The 17,360-nt window shown below is 41.8% G+C and overlaps 2 pseudogenes across 1 annotated transcript in view; one reads left to right on the top strand and one right to left on the bottom strand.

Moving 5' to 3' along the window:
* The window catches only part of LOC146812829 (epidermal differentiation-specific protein pseudogene), a 209,781-nt pseudogene that overhangs the window by 22,017 nt on the left and 170,404 nt on the right, over window positions 1–17,360 (bottom strand). The gene's annotated exons all lie outside the window — the stretch shown is intronic.
* LOC146812830 (epidermal differentiation-specific protein pseudogene) lies at window positions 8,883–9,427 on the top strand (annotated as a pseudogene).

Here is a 17,360-nt window from a genome sequence, read left to right as displayed (position 1 = left end):
TCGATTGAGAGAAAAGCCCGTCGAGTGGTATAGGCAGGTAGACAGGTTTGTGAAATTGTCAAAAGTGCTGTGGGTTGATCTGAATAGTCTGTTTGATATAATTGTTCCAGCAGACTTGTGGACTGAGTGTAAAATAGTTGTGAGTTGGCCTAGTGAGGAATATCCAAGAGATCCGAGAACAGGGGCACCAGATCCAGAAGTGATGAGAAAGTACGAACAGGTGATGGTATACCTGAAGAGTAAAGTTCCCCCAAAAGAGACAGACTGGGTTAAGATAGATCGAACACAACAGGAAGCAAAAGAATCAGTTCATGCTTTTTACGAAAGGCTGATACTGGCTTTTAAACAATTCAGTGGAGATGAACACCTGGGTGACAAGGATTTGAGTCATTTTGTATACAGATTTGTATATGGTCTTAGACCTGAAATTGGTGAGAGAATTCGTGAACACACAGTGGATTGGCAGAGTAAGAAAGTAGATGAGATTCTGAGACATGCAAAATATTTCAGTGATGAAATTGAAGCAAAGCAAAGAAAGCTGAAAGAAAAAGCAATGTGGGCACAAGTGAAAGTTGCAGAAAGACAGGAAGCACAGTTAGTGGAACAGGCAAATAATACAGGAAATAATACAGGGAATAGACCAAGATTTGCAGGAAAGGGAAGAGGAAGTCTTGAGGAAGCAAAGAAAAAGTTCCCATGTCACAACTGTGGCCAATTGGGACATTGGAGATCTGAATGTCCTAATCCACCATTAAATAAGGGTAAATCCTTGAATCAACAGGTGCAGAATGAAGGGAATAACCAGCAGCAACAGCAACAACAGCAGAAAGTTGTGAGACAGCAGCAGAGTCAAGAGCCAAAACCACCTTTACCGCAGAATAGAGGGGTACAAAAGTACAGTCAGGATTCGGGATTCTTCAATGATGAGCAGGTAAACAAACCAAGACGTACTAACAAGGTACAGCAGTACTTGTTAAAGAGTGAAGGGAGTGAGTCTGAAGGTGATTATTGACGGTGCCGAGGAGAGGAAGAAGAGTGCATACTTGGTGCAACTCTAGAAATAGACCAGGCAGGACCATTTGTGGATGGGAAAATAAATGAAGAGGGTGTTACTTTTTTAGTAGACACAGGTGCGACAAGATCAACTGTCAGGTCAACAGATGTTAGAAATCTTCCTCTCTCGGATGAAGCAATCCAAGTAGTTGGTGTAGCCAATACACAAATCAGAACACGTCTTACTGAACCAGTGAAAGTACAGATAGGGAAATTTTCAGACATGCACAGATTTATTGTCTGTGACACGAGTCCAGTGAACCTGTTAGGTAGGGACTTATTATGCAAGATGAACTGCACGATTTTCTGTACACCAGATGGAATAGCTTTTGAGACACCAGATGATGATGTTTTCTATCGGATGACTTTAGAAAATAGAGAGAGTGAGTTAATTGGTGCATTTCCAGTGTTCAATCCGGAGGATCTGCCTCAAGAGTTGAGAGACAGTGAAAAGAGCAGTTTGTGATTTTACAGGAGAAGATGTGGGATTGATGAATAATGTAGATCCAGTGAAAATTGCAGTGAAAGAGGGAATTGCATATCCTAACATTCCTCAGTACAAAATGACACCAGAGATAATTGAAGGGATAACTCCTATAATTGAGAAAATGATTCAGCAAGGAGTCCTGAGAGAACTATTGTGTAGTCCGTGTAATTCACCGATAATGGGACTGAAAAAGCCTAATGGCAAGTTCAGGATCGTGCAGGACCTGAGAAAAGTTAATCAGATTGTGGTGGCATGTTGTCCCATCGTGCCAAATCCATCAGTGATTCTGTATCAAATTCCACATGATGCTGAGTGGTATACAGTGATTGATTTGTGTCATGCATTCTTTTCAATTCCATTGCATCATGACAGCCAGCCGATTTTTGCATTTAGGTTTGGCCAGCGTATTTTAGCATGGTGTCGTATCCCACAGGGGTATACGGAGAGTCCTTCGATATTCAATCAGTTATTGAAGAGATCGTTGGAAAGTCTGATCATGCCTGAAAGCTCAGTGCTAGTGCAATACATTGATGACCTACTTGTGGCATCAAAGACACGTGAAGCTTGTGAAGTGGATACCATAGCTTTACTGAATCATCTGGCAGATGGGGGGTTAAAGGTATCCCCAGCCAAATTGCAGTTTTGTAAGAAAGAGGTGCATTATCTTGGACATAATATTGAGAAAGGTCTGAGAAAAGTGACTACTGACAGGATCAAAATAATCAGAGAAATGAAAGCTCCAAAAATTCAGAGAGAAGTGAGAATGTTCCTGGGTATGGTGGGATATTGTCGTCAGTGGATAATTAATTTTTCCCTGATAGCAAAGCCATTGATTAAATTGACAAAAAGTGACATGACAGATCCATTGGATCTAGATGCAGAACAATTGGCAGCATTTGAAGAGCTCAAAACAAAAATGTGTGAAGCTCCAGCTCTGGGTATGCCAGACTATGAAAAAGAGTTTGAACTGTACTGCAGTGAGAGAAATGGATGTGCACTTTCAGTGTTAATCCAGAAACATGGACAATTGAGAAGGCCTATTGCGTACTTCTCATCGACACTTGACCCTGTAGCTGTGGGTTTACCAGGTTGTCTAAAATCTGTGGCTGCAACATGCAGAAGCCTGGAGCAGAGTGAGGGGATCATAATGGGGTATCCTGTAAGGGTATTCGTACCTCACAATGTGGCAATTCTTTTGACAAGAAGCAGAACTCAGCATATGTCAAATAGTCGGTTGACTAAATATGAGAAAGTGATTCTGGGAGCATCGAATGTGACTCTTGAAAGATGTACGAATGTGAATCCAGCGACACTTTTGCCGGATATTGAGAATGTGGGTATAAGAATGGAAGATGATCATGATTGTTTGGATGTGCTTGAGTACTGTACGAAACCAAGACCAGATATCAAGGATGTTCCTTTGCCAGAGAATGATCATGTGCTGTTTGTGGATGGATCATGCTTGAGAAATGATAATGGTGTGCTATGTGCAGCATATGCAGTTTGCAAAGTTTCAGAGGTTATGGAAGCATCACCATTGAAAGGAGTAAAATCTGCGCAAGTTGCTGAATTAGTGGCATTGACAAGAGCTTGTGAGATTGGGAAAGATTTGAGAACAACTGTGTTGACTGATAGTCAGTATGGGTTTGGAGTGGTGCATGATTTTGGCCAACTGTGGCTACAAAGAGGTTTCTTGACATCGGGTGGAACTCCGATAAAGAATGCTGAGCTGATTGGAAAATTGCTTGAGGCGATACAGCTGCCTAAGGAGTTAGCAGTTGTAAAATGTGCAGCACATGTTTCAGGAGAGGATTTTATCACTGTTGGCAATAGATATGCTAACGATGTGGCACAGTATTGTGCGAAGCTAAATCAGTCAATTAACAGGGAAAGAGAAAAAAAGGAAATGTCTTTCCCTTCTGTGATGTTTACTAATGTCCTAGAAACGTGGGATGAAGTGAAACAGTTACAAGATGAGGCAGGAGAGGAAGAAAAACAAGATTGGGTTAAAGCAGGATGTGCTCCAAGAGAAACAGACCATGTTTGGGTCTACAGAGATGGCAGACCAGTGATGCCAAACTCAATTTTGTCGTCAATGGCAAGGATGTATCATGGCCAGGGACATCTGGGGAGGGACGCGATGATTAGGTCCTTCAAACAAACCTGGTACAATGCAAAGTTTAGGGCAATTGCGGAGAGCATCTGTCAAAGGTGTTTAATTTGTCAGCAATTTAACACTGGGAAAAAGACAGTGGTGAGTTTAGGGACAGTTGGCAGAGAAGGAGGTCCTTTCACAAGAATGCAAATTGATTTCATTGAAATGCCCCAAGTGAACAGACTAAGGTACGTCCTAGTGGTAGTCTGTTTGTTTTCAAGGTGGGTGGAAGCTTACCCGACAAGGAGGAATGATGGATTAACAGTGGCAAAATTACTGTTGAGGGAGTTGATTCCTAGGTTTGGGTTTCCAGTCACAGTTGAATCTGACAGAGGTAGACACTTTCAAAATGAACTCATTGGTTTAATTTGTGAAGCATTAAAAATACAGCAGAAGCTACATTGTGCATACCGACCAGAGGCTTCTGGTGTGGTTGAGCAGATTAATGGCACAATCAAGAACAGAATTGGGAAAATGTGCTTAGCCACTGGCATGAAATGGCCAGATGTTCTGCCTCTAGTCTTGATGACTATGAGATCTACTCCAGATAGAACTACAGGTTTGAGTCCGCATGAAATCATTATGGGACGTGCAATGCGCCATGCATTCGGGCCTGTGAATAAATTGATGACAATAACTGATGACATGATTTTGGATTACTGTAAAGGCCTGGCTGACGCAGTTCATTCTGTGTTTCACCAGGTTGGAGAAGAAGCTACCACACTTGAGAAAAAGCAAGCCCATGATCTGAGTCCAGGTGACTGGGTGAGGATTAAGGTGCACAGAAGAAGAAATTGCTTGGTTCCAAGGTGGGGAAGGCCAAGACAAGTTATTCTGACTACAACGACTGCAGTAAAGTGTGCTGGAGTGAGACACTGGGTACATGCAAGTCATACTCTGAGAATTCCAAGTCCAAGAGAGGGAACTGGTGAAGAGTATTATGAAGAGTCAGATTCCAGTGATGGTGAAGATCCTGAAGATACAGAATCAGTGAGAAGAGAAGCAGAGAGAGCTTCAAGGGATTCACTGCGAGTATCAGAGGGAAGATCAGATTCTGATTCTGTGAAAGAGCCTGAAGTTTCAAGTAGCAGTGGAGGAAAAAGAAAAGAAAAGAGAAAACACATAGAGACTACTCCTGAATCAGAAGAGGAGGAGATTGAAGAACCACTTGAGATTATTCTTGAAGAAACAGGGTCAGAAGAAGATAGAGAGGGACAGATTGCGGAAGACCCCCGAGGAGGTGTAGGGAACATTGATGAGGAGCTAGGTAAAGGGATAAATAGACAGCAAGAAGATTGCGTGTCGGAGACCCGAGGAGGGACAGAAGTAGGGAAGTCTCAAACAGTGGTGAAAGAATCTGTGAAAGAAAAGAAAACTGCTAAGAAACAAAAGCAAAAGGCAATTGAAACAGAATCGGATGATGAGAATGAACAAACAGAAGGTCAAGTTCTGAGAAAGAGAACCTCGATTGGAGAAAAGAGTGTTAAAGAAGTGAAGCCGAAAAAGGTTGTGAAAGGAGATCGTTGGCCTAACAACAGAGTGAAAAGACTGAGATACAGGATAATAAGAGCAAATACATCGGAAGCTGAACAAGTGAATGAAGTATCCAGTCAAACTTCTAAAGCTGAAGAAGAAGAATCAAAGAAAACAAAAGAACCAGTAGAAATAAAAAGAGTTAAGAGACCCAACCAAAAGTATAGGTCGCCGGAATGGACGTATGTGACACTGCCTGAAGGTGAAGAGGTGGAAAGTCAAGGAAATCCAGAGGAGACCGTACGAGAAGTGGTTGAAGAAGATACTGGTGAAATCCTGAAAGTACTCTTGACTGACATCAGAGAGGAGTCAGATTCTGAGGATTCAAGTGTTGGAGATCTGATACAATTTGATGTTGAAGAAATTGGAGTGAAAAATGATGAGTATCCAAACTGAGTAAAAGAAGGATTCACTTGGATTGAGTGAACAGAAAGATCTTTGAAGAAGCTGAAAAGTTTGGAACAAACGTTGGAGATTTGAAAAGTTCTAATTACAGTAGTGGAGTAGAAGTTAAAGCAGAATGGCTAACATAGAGAATAACCAAAATAGATGTGCCTTCTTTAAAAGGTGGTGCAAGATGTACTGCTGTTGTACTGGAATATTAATGCTTCTATGGGGTGTTTTAGTTTTATTAGTTACTTTTAAGGTTGAATTTGGGATGGACACAGAAAACATGACTAATATAGAGAAGAATTCACAAAAAGTAGTCCCAATTAGAAGTGGTAGTTACATACACAAAGATAGGTCAATTAACAATGTTTCTAGTAATGTTTTTTCTAAACTGTTATATGAATATGTGAAGACAATGGAAGTGAGGGATTGCTATGTCTGCATGCAGTTACCTGCATCTGTTTCAGAGGGTGTTACTTATCACCATTTACCGGCTACATATGGTATTTCTTGTAGTATTTTAAGTAGTGTTTTTTATTTGTTAGGGAAAATAGATTATAAGATGTCTAACAGAGATAGTATTTTTGGGCATTTGACAATGAACAAAGAGCTGAATCCAGCTAAAGAAGCTAACACTTTTGGTGAGATTTTTATTGAAGAAAAAGGACTAACATTAGATTACATTTTTAAGAATAATTTAACTTGCAGTTTGAAAGAAGAGGAGAAAGCTTTCCTGGATATGGTAGAGGAAAGGAGAGTGAACATGCAAGAGAAAGCGGGAAAATATGAAGTGAGTGAGACAATTTGGGACATTGAGATGGGAAAAGAGTTGAGGAATGGGGCTAGTCCAACTTTGGCTCTAGATGCACCGCAGAAGGGTAAACTATGCATTACCAGAAGGAAATCCCAATATGATACATATTTTGTGGGAACTAGTGAGTGCCATGATACATACTTCGTTGCGACCGGTTGGGGTTTTAGAGGTGGAGAAGATACTATTTTTCCAGGAGTGTACTATGTGTGTGGGAACAAGGCTTATTACAAGTTGCCTGACCATTGGTATGGCACATGTTATGTGGGTTTGGTTTTTCCTAAGATTTTTCATACAGATAAAATAAGTGATGTAGAAGATATTAACCTATTAAAACGTTTTAAGAGAGAAACTTGGTCTGAAATAGTGGGTGATATTTTTGGGGTTTTGATTCCAGCAGTGGGAATTTCTTTGAATGCTTATGGAATTAGGAAATTGTCCACAGTGGTTGATCGTTTATCGACAAATACCGCAGGAGGATTTCTTTTGGTAAATACGGAGTTAAGTGCCGTACGTGCCATGTCTATGCAAAATCGACTTGCTCTTGATATTCTTTTGGCTAAGGAGGGTGGAGTTTGTGGAATTTTGAAAGTTCAACATTGTTGCACTTACATTCCTGATGAAAGTAAAGATCTGAAGGTCTATATAAAAAATATTACTGATTTGCATGAAGATTTAGTACCACTTGAAACTGGGAGTTTATGGACTAAACTAGCTAATAAGATGATAGCTGTTAAGGATTTTATTGCAAAGATAGGTAGTACTATTGTAGGTAGAATATTGTTTCCTTTGTCTTGTATAATTGTTGCTGTGCTCATATTGAGATTAGTGTGTGTGTGTTATAAAAACAGGAGAGGGAAAGAGAAATTGAAAAATGAAAAGAAAAATAAGAATTCGAAAAATTCGAGAAGAGAACCAGAAGAGATTGAATTAGAAGAATTGAGGGAGAGTGTTTATTTAGAGACTAAGAGAGATGATGAAAGAGTGACTGGTGTTTAATGTTGTGTAAGGGGAAAAGACATTTCTGATTTCTCCTAAAATGGGACTAAATTTTCACTAATTTTTTTTTTGGGTTTATTTGGTGATAAAATCACCAAAGGGGGGATTGCTGGAGCAGAGTTTTCTGTTAGAAAATTCTGGGGCTTTTGGAGCTCTGGCATGTCTATGCGTTTTATTAATAATTAATAATTAACAACTAATTATTTGTCTTGTGCAAGTGCGTCTCATTAATCAATCTGTTCGTCCTAACACAAGAGAAGGTTACACAAGGGTTAGCATGCGTGTGCCGTTTATGTATTCACAATAACATGCAAGTTTTTCATGTTTAAACGTTGCTGTGTGCTATTTATTTTGAGCACAAAACGCTGTCTGAATTAATGCTCTATATGTCGCAAAGCTAGATAAATGCATACACATAAGGGTGTTAGTGGGGTTAACACTGTTTAATCATTATGATGTAGTAATCTTTATTTTGTCTCTTTAATTAAAGATGGTCTATTGTGGCCTATGGAGGCCTTCATGAAAATAACTGAGAATAATTTGAAGCCTGGCTGAGTTGTGGTGCAGGCGAAATCTGTGATGTGACAAGGGAGACCCCTGCTGGAATTCGGTTATAGACAAACTGACCGTAGTCCTTATATGGAAATTTCCGGGAGGACATCAGCAAGTTTGGAGGATCTCCAAAAGAAATGATTTGTCCTTGGTAAACAATGAGCCTCAGAAAGAACTCTGTGCTAAAGCTGGTTTGCCGAGGGAAATGAACTTTAATAGTTTCAAATCCTTGGTTCCTGTTCCGAGGTTTGCGTATTATGACTTTTCCTGAGCGGAGATTTCAAGATGTTGCAAAGTTACATCCCTTCCTTCTCGTTCTGCTCAGTGATACAATTTTACTTGTTAAATTCATGTGGGTTTTCATTGTATTTTGCATTATAAAATGTTAGCTTAGGGAGGGCTCTCCCCACTCTCTCTTTCTTTCGTCGCCTTGCTGCGTGAACTTGCGTTGCTGAGGACTGATGCTGAGGACCTTATCCTGAAAAGACTTTTCGAGAGACTGGTCCTGACCCGTTCTGACACTAGTTAGAATAGGTAACTATGAGAAATGATTTATTCTGATTTTATTCTGACTAATTTTAGATAAAGCAATATAACTTTTAAACATGGTGTTGGTTGTTTCTTTCCTTGTCATTTATTGAAGACTTTTTGATTATTGTTTATAGATTGTTTATATTATGTTAGACAGCCACTAAACTGGTCCTATCGCCTAGATATAGATGCAGGGTGCTTTAGAGGTTTTCTTCCCACAGGTTTATTGCTGGTAGAGTATTAGAGCGTATGTTAGTGAAATGGGCCCTAGTGTATGATGAATGCATGTGCGTGTAACTGTGAAGATTACTCTATCCGTGGTAGTGGGCATATTTCTGATACCCTGATCTGTATCACCTACATAGCTGCTGACCATGAATACAATCACTGTCTATGAACACGCCAACTTCCAAGGACTCCATAGGACATTTACTGCAGATGTTCCAAATCTGGTAAATGAGAACTTCAATGACTGCATCTCATCCGTGAAGATCGTCGGGCAGCCCTGGATCCTGTACCAACATATAAACTATCAGGGACAGTGCCTGGCACTAGAGGAGGGGGAATACTCTGGGCTTAGCATGAATGATGAGCTATCTTCTCTTAGACTGATCACTGATGACCTGAGCAATCCACAGATCACGGTCTATGAGCATATCCATGGAGCGGGTAAGGCATTAGTGCTGACTCGGGAGTCCAATCTAGCGTATGGAGGCATGCATGATCAAATATCCTCCCACGTAGTCCAGAGAGGAGCCTGGGCTCTGTACGAGCATATAAATAAAGGTGGAAGGTGCATTATAGCCAGGGCTGGTGAATCTTTGGCGAATTACTGTGATATTGGTTTTAATGATGTAGTCTCCCATGTGTATCCTCTGCGTGCTGGAAAATCTCAGTATGGGTGGAGCTAAAAATAGTCCATGGCAGTAAAACTGACATTGAAACTGGAACATACCGATGTGAGTCTGGCACAAACATACATTCATCTGCAGTCCCTTACCATACATTGATCCCAGGGGCAGTCACAATTTCTTCTCTTCCGTGGTCATACCTTAACATAGATTACCTATTCTTTCAGTGATCATGATTGTGTTTTGCTAAAACCTGAGAAGAATCTTTTCCTTTAGATCTGCCATTTTCCCAGATCTTACTTTAAAAGTCATCCTTAGGCAGCAGGCATTCATCCTGTGACACTACTCTTAGGATTTCTACCTTCAAGAAATGGCAAAGGATAAGGCACTAAAGTTTAACCTGTCAATATTTTGTTGGGGTACACTGCATGGCCAAACGTCGACAGTTCAATCTGTTTCACGTTTATGGTTTTGATGGGTTAACACATGAACTAAGTTACCTGGATAATTCCTCTAAAGATGTTGTGCCACAAGCTTCCATTAAGTGACTTGAAGGGACAGGTTTTATAAACCTCATTAATGTGGTGCACTGTATGTTAATTTTTGTGATGCTTTAAAGCCTAAAGTGAATTTTAATTGCCTTTTCATGGTTTCCTTTTTAAATATTCGCTTTCATTGCATTGCCGCTCAACCTGATACATTTAGAGGTTCTATGTTATCCTTTGAAATCTGGTCAATTATCTGAAATCACCTAATAAACGTACCATTAAGCTAGTTAACAAGGTTAACTAATGTAGTAATTGGCATTTAATTTTGATTCTGTGCTTCCCTTCCAAATGTAAAAAGTCAATGATCGAGTTCTGGTTTCTTGTAAAACTGTGTTTGCTAGACCTTGTAACCTAAATAAATCTAATTTATAAGCAGTTCTAGTGTACACCTGTCGCTTAATTCTATAATCATTTGGAATCCGTCAATGTCAAAATCATAGCACTGACTTGTCTGCAAGTATGGTTTTGAGAACAGTCTCTTGCTAGCTTTCAATGACAAAAACTTTCAAGAGACAGCCACAGCCTATAAATAAGGTAACATATGCCTGCCTCTAAGAATACCTATCCCACATACTTTGTTATGAGTTTACATATACCTCTTACTTTGCTACTTATCTACCATGGCAATCTGGATGAAGATACACCAGGCTCCTTGCTGCCAAGAAGCCCTTGTATGCCTACACATACAGACACCAATATAAACACACATACAACCTGCTTGGAACTCTGCTCAAGATAACCGCATCAAGATTCACCAGTATACTGATGATACACAACTCTACCTTAAAGTATTTCCAGCTTCAGATATCCAATGGTTTAAACACTGCTTGTACATCACCCAGACTTGAATGTTTAGCTCCTACCTGAAGCTCAACCCAACTGAGATGCCATTCCTGTATTTGGGAAGAGCAACAAAGACACAGTACAAATATTACCCTCAAGGAACACGTTGACAAAAAATAAGGACAGCTTGGCACCAGCTCTCTGGAAGTGAAAGTGAACCCCTTTTTTTTTTTTTCTTCTACAAAATGAGCTCAGAACTTCTGTTCAACCCTGGTGCTCTCGCATCTGGTTGGTGATAACCTGCTCCATGGTCTGCCATACTGTCACCTGTAAGAGGATCCTACACTCAAGCACCGCTCATCCATGGCCTAAGGCAATATGATCGCACCACCCCTCGTCCTGATGAACTCTGGCTCCCCTTGTAGCCCACATCATTCAGCTGCACCATTTACAAAGCCACAATGACTAGTTCATATGCTTGCATTGCAAGCAAGCACACCATGTCTAGCGGTTTCCAGCACAATCGCTGCCAGGGCAACTTCACAGTAAAGACTGCATCCTTATAAGGGGTACAGAACAGAAAACAAGGCACCAAAAGTTCTCCAACTCTACTCCCTGTTACTGGAGCATTCCTGCACCTGCATCCATAAAAGCCACCCCAACACTTCTCCAATATAGAAAAATACTGGAGACGCACCTTTTAAAAAAAGCAATTGACGTTTTTAGCTCCAAGGCACAATCCAACAATAACATGTGTTGCCTATACAGCAGTTGAGTAAGGCTGCCATACTACTTCAGATTAACAAATGTGCATATTCATATATCACATAAGATCTTTACCATCACCTCGGGTGTATCCCTCTCTATGCCTCGCCTGGGTTAAAGAGCAGGTACACTGTTAATGAACCCCAAAAGTCTTTAGGTCATTAAGTCCTCGAATTTTACGAGGAGGAACTACCGAGTTATAACTTACTGTGCCATGGCTTCCAGCCAGATCTGCTTGGTGGTTACCACTTGTGTGCCCCACTGGAGGGCCACTTCCTTCTTTGCTAATAGTCACTGATACAAATTTACGATTAGCAGGTTGATGGCTCTTAACCAGTCCAAGCAAGCACACTTTAGGCTCACAGCATACCTGCTCCAAGACCATGTCCATCAGTGTCTGTTACTTGAGCCCAACATCTTCGAACAGAGTTGCATTGCCATGCTAAGTGCACAAAATCTGCTTCCTGTCTCAACATCGTACACACTTTGTATCTGATCGCAGCCCAATTTTGAATAACTTAGCAGGAGAGTACTATATTTGGTGTCTATACTTAAAAATAGATTTTACGTAAATTACGGTTAGGTGTGTATCAATCAGTTGACCATTTGGATGGGTTGATAAACTGTAGTGTCGATCCATCTAGAGCCCTGTCATGAGTCTGCGGTTTATCGATTTTCGCTGCATTATATAGCTTAGTAACAAAGTGCCTACATATGTCTCTTCAGTGGCATCTGTAGTGGTCAACGTTGGTGGTTCAGCTGCAAATTGGGGATAAAACTCCTGCATGGCGGCTGTGAGGTGATAATACATACATGTCAGCATTGGGGTGCTTGAAATATCGCCAAGGGCTCCAAAGGTGCCATTAGTGTTCATCTCCCATAGTGTGTAAACATGGGCTAGGGAACAGCTAGAGCGCAGTAGTCAAATACATATACTGCAGGGTGGTATCGCACTGATAGTGCCGGCGCATACAGGGGAGTCCTCTCTGCTTGCTCCCCCTGTAACCACCAGGCTGCCGTAGTATCAACTGTTTTTCCCCGTGTGCTATCCCTTCCGTGTGGCAATAGGCCCAGGAGTGGAGTAGGAAAGGCGGCATCCTGTTTCACTGCAATGTGTGCATTCCAATAGTGCGGAAAGTGAGCCTGTGCACATAGGTAATACAGGTTAAAGGTACATTAAATCCACCCATTACATATGGCAATGTGAGTATATCCCAATCTGATTCTGGGCTGCTTCCCAGCCCATACCAGTGTGAGCAAATGGGCTCTAAGCTTTTTGAAGAAATGCTTTGGTAACACAATTTGCATGTTTACAAATGGAGAAATTTGGGTAGTATCACCATTTTCATGATGGCATTCCTATCTGCCAATAACAATCGCAGCTGCGCCCACCGGGTGACCAGCTCTTTCAGGGTTGAGATCGCCTTGCCGTAATGATCCTGGGAACTAATTCAGGATCCGTGTATCCATATCCCTAAATATTTAACAGATCCATAATACACAGTAATGGGAACTCAAGAGGGCACTCCAGAATGCTAGGTGTGAGGGGTATTCTGGCCACTTTTGACCAATTAATGCTCAGCCCGAAGTAGTATTTGAACCAGACCTATTCTTATTACATGTGAATCTATGCAGCATATCATCCGCATAAAGTGATATGCTGATAGGGCACAGATGGAAATTCAGTGTTAAAGCAGCAGGTCTTTGCTTAATTACACAGCCAGTGGCTCAAGTGTAAATGGAAATAGGGGTGATAGTGGCCCCCGACTTGTGCCTCTGCCAATAGGAAACACTTATAACGTGTGTCCGTATGCGCTTATCTGGAGCGACTGGTCACTGTAGAGGCGTATCCAGCGCAGGAAAGCAGTTGGTATCCCCATATGGGCCATCTCATAAAAAGATAGCCTCATTCAAAGGAATTAAACACCTTGGCAGCATCCATTAGGACTGCTGCCACCAGCAAAAAAGGATTCAGCTGGTACTATAAATCAAATGGGGTGCGCAGAATGTGTGGTGGATCTAGATGGTATGAACCTGGACTGGTCGGCAGTACCAGGTCAGTAAGTAATTGTTGAAGGCGAGTCGCAAGAAGTTTTGATTATGGTATCAATATTTATTAGGGACAGTGGTCTATATGATTCTCAATATTCAGGCCCCTTATCTGGATTCAACAAAGTTACTATTAATGCTTCACGCAGGGAGGGGGTAACTGTTACCTTTGAAACGCCTGCTCATCCATGGCATTTAATTGTGGTGCCACTAGCAGAGCAAACCTTTTTTTAATACAACTCGCCAGTCAGGCCTCCCCATTAGGAAGGGGCACGCATAGCTTCACTGACCTTCAAGTGTTATGGGCTGCATTAGTCACCCTGTCCAAGGGACTACCATGCTAGCACCACATCTTCGAGATATGTACCAATTGTATTTGCGATAGCAGATGCATGAGTACTTTACAGACTGCTGCAGTAGTGTCTAAAAGTTGCTATTATTGAAGGCATATGTTCATGCACCTCTGGGATGACAATTCCTATTACATGATCCCTTCCTTTAGGTGTGCATCATTTCTCAGCCAAGCTGTCCTGTGCTCCATCCCTGTATGTCCGTGCTGTGTGGCGCTTGGATAAAAATTGCACCTCTGGTGCTGTCTGGTGCTGTTAAATCAAGAGTTTGTGAGGTTCTACCTAATTGCCGCCAGAGTTGCAGAACACAGATTACTCTTAGGCATAGTTGAGTGTTCGTAGAGTATCCTCAGTTTTCTGTAGTTGTGAATGTATTGATTTAAGGACTTCCGCCTTTGTGCTGATGCAAACGCTCCTAATTGTGGCTTTGGATGCCTCCCATGTGGTATCTTTCCCAGCTACAGTCAACATTCTGTGCATAGTATTCAATGAGAGCTGATCTAAGGCAACCTGAAATATGGAGTCCATGTATGGGACATGAACCATTGTGGGAATCACCAGACACCACTTCATCGGAGCGTGGCCCAATAGCATTTTGGGCATGTGGGCTATTTCTTCCACCCAAGCGCACACCTCCCAGGATATCAATCGGGATCCATGACCTGTAGACCGACAACGTAAATGTACCCTCCCGCAACGTTGGGAGATCCAACCACCATGTCCTCCAGCCTATATTCCTGGAGGCCTTTGCGTATGACACCAGCAGATTGCTTTCCATGCCTGTCAGTGCAGGTGAGTCTGCAGTGGGATCTGGATAAGTGTTGAGATCACCTCCCTAGATAACATGTGACAGTAAGTGGAGCCTGGATCATCCTCATTGGTATGATGGGTATTGACTTGAGTGAGAGGGGTACCCCATACACTTCCCTGTGCATTCGGGGATGGTCTTACTGATTGGCAACCGAGTGGGTCACCATGAATGGCACCCCCAGTATTACCAGTATCCTAATCCATCTAAATTAGGACGGGAGTACGGTGCCAATTTCTATACTGCCCACCTAGAGACAGTCGTCTGATCTGTACTACCTGCCCAATGAGTCTCCAGTAAAATGGCAATTTGAATTTTATATCTGCCTTATGCGGGTTATTCAGCCTCTGTACATTACAAGTGAGTGTTATTTGTCCCCTGTGTTGTCATACATTCCCCAGCTGTTGAGTTATGTCATATGATGTGGTAGGTAGCATATATTTGGTCCTGAGATTAGTGGAGGAGGCAGCACACAGGTGACCATGCCAACAAAACACCCTTACCTCTCCCAGCTATTACAGCATTCCACCCAAAACTCACAATGGAAAAACTCTACCTATACTAATTTGAAGTATGCTATACGCCATGTTGTATATACCACTCTGGCTAGACCAACAGCTTAAATAATCACATCATTCAGGACAGTGTAGACTTTGCTTAATTTATTATTTTCATCTTTTCAATACAAATATATCAGACCATTCTCCAATATCCTAGCTAAAAAATAATAGACAATTATATTTACTCACCGCGTGTTAGAAAGGAGGACCTAGGCGGAGCCTGCCTCTACACAGTGGTGTAACGATAATTGAGGGGGCCCCCCCTGCAAGGTACGTGGAGGGGCCCACTCCAGACTCTATCAGGATCTCCCCGGCCGATGTGCAGTGCTGAGGGGGCCCCTTGGAGCTTGGGGCCCCCCACACTGCAGGGGATGCAGGGGCCTGTGTTACGCTCCTGCCTCTGCAATTACAGCACTGAAGACTAACCTCTGCATTGCAGCTCTATTTTAAACCACCTTCATCTCTCGTTTCCTTTTACTACTTGAGGAATCGTAACACCTAGAGCTTCGTAAACCTTTTCCGGCAATACTTTCTGAAAACAAGTAGTGGTCCTAGTTTTCTGCTATAAGGATTGTTGCCCCTTTATCAGCATCTTCCAATCTTAGCAAGATAGGTCCCATTGCCTTTTCTGTTGAACATATACCATATGCGCTCTGAAGGTGATGCCCAGAAAGGGTGTTTCACCGAAACGCGGGTCTGCGCTGTGAGTCAGTTCCCTCCATGAATACATCTGATTTACTTGTCTTTGAAAACTGAGAATCTTTTTTTTTTTTGAAAGTCTTCCTTAGATGTGAAAACACTTCTGTTTAATTACTTTTATTCTGAAGGTTATTTTGTAATGTCACACTAATTGTAAAACAAATGTGTGGGATTTGTATTTCTCAGTTGAGAGAATCTTTTTTTGTATTGGTACACACTGTGAGGGGACTTGGTGCATAATATGCTCTTTTGATGTATATGTGATGTATATATTTGTGGTTTCGCATGAGGATGTTTGAGCATGAAGTTGATTGTATGTTGGTGAGTGGAAGGTTGCACTGGGGTCTAATGTTTCTATTTTTTAGTTAGGATATTTATTTGTTAATGGTCTAATATATTTGTGTTGAAAAGACGAAGAAAAAAAAATCCAGCAATGTCTACACTGTCCTGAATGATGTGAATATTTAAGCTGTTGGTCTAGCCAGAGTGGTCTTTAAAACATATGACGTATAGCATACTTTAAATTGGTATAGGTAGAGTTTTTCCTTTGTGTGTTTTGGCTGTCTTCCCCCCCACCCCCCCGCTTCTCTACCTACATCCTAACCCAGGGGTCCCCTTGTTGATAGTGGTTATTTCAGCATCTCAACCTTGCCAAAGTCATTGCCCATTCCTAGTAACTTCAAAAATAAACACATTACAAAATAAAATGCATATTATGCCAGGTTCCCAGTTACCCTCCTGTTGGTTGGAGGGAGCCAGGAAGCGTATCGTGCATGCCGTTCAGCTCAATGCAAAGCCCTGGCTCGCCATGCTTAGTTCAGACATGACACCGTGCCCTGTTTATACTTGCACTTTGCGCTATATGCCCTACCCATCGCTGTCCTCTAGGCATCTCATTTTCATGTGGTGACTGTCTTGAGAAACCCCTTGGCTGCTTTGGGATTTGCGAAAAATGTCTGTTTGCCACTGTGCTCGACACGGAGGTGCCCTGGGTAGAGTATGGCTTAATGAATCTCCCCCTTTTGCAATTGCTTCTTGATGGGTTAACTCTTTTTGTGCTGCTTGTACTGCCGCTGTGTATTCTGGGGAGAAAGCTGTTTGATTGCCTCGGTAGATCCATCTTTTCTTGCGCCAGCCTGAATACTGTATTGCCTTCCCAATAGTTCAACAATTTCACTGTGACTGGGTGTGACAGTGTCCCAGGAGGCGGCTTTGCCATAAGCTATTTGTGTGCATGCTCTACCACCAGTAGCTGTGGCAGATTTTTGGGCCCTAAGAGCGTGATAAGCATTTGTTCCCCACAATTTTTCCCTTGTTTGTAATATTCAGGACTCCAAGAATGTGCAAATTGTTCCACTCTAAATCCTTATTTTCTGGCTACATAACAGCTAGGAGTTTTTCCATGTCCAGGTATTTATCAACCACAGATTGTATTT

The sequence above is a fragment of the Triturus cristatus genome, chromosome 7, assembly GCF_964204655.1.
Source record: "Triturus cristatus chromosome 7, aTriCri1.1, whole genome shotgun sequence".
Taxonomy (NCBI): Eukaryota; Metazoa; Chordata; class Amphibia; order Caudata; family Salamandridae; genus Triturus; species Triturus cristatus.
Note: the sequence above shows the minus strand (reverse complement) of the source record. Positions and strands in the feature narration are given on the sequence as shown.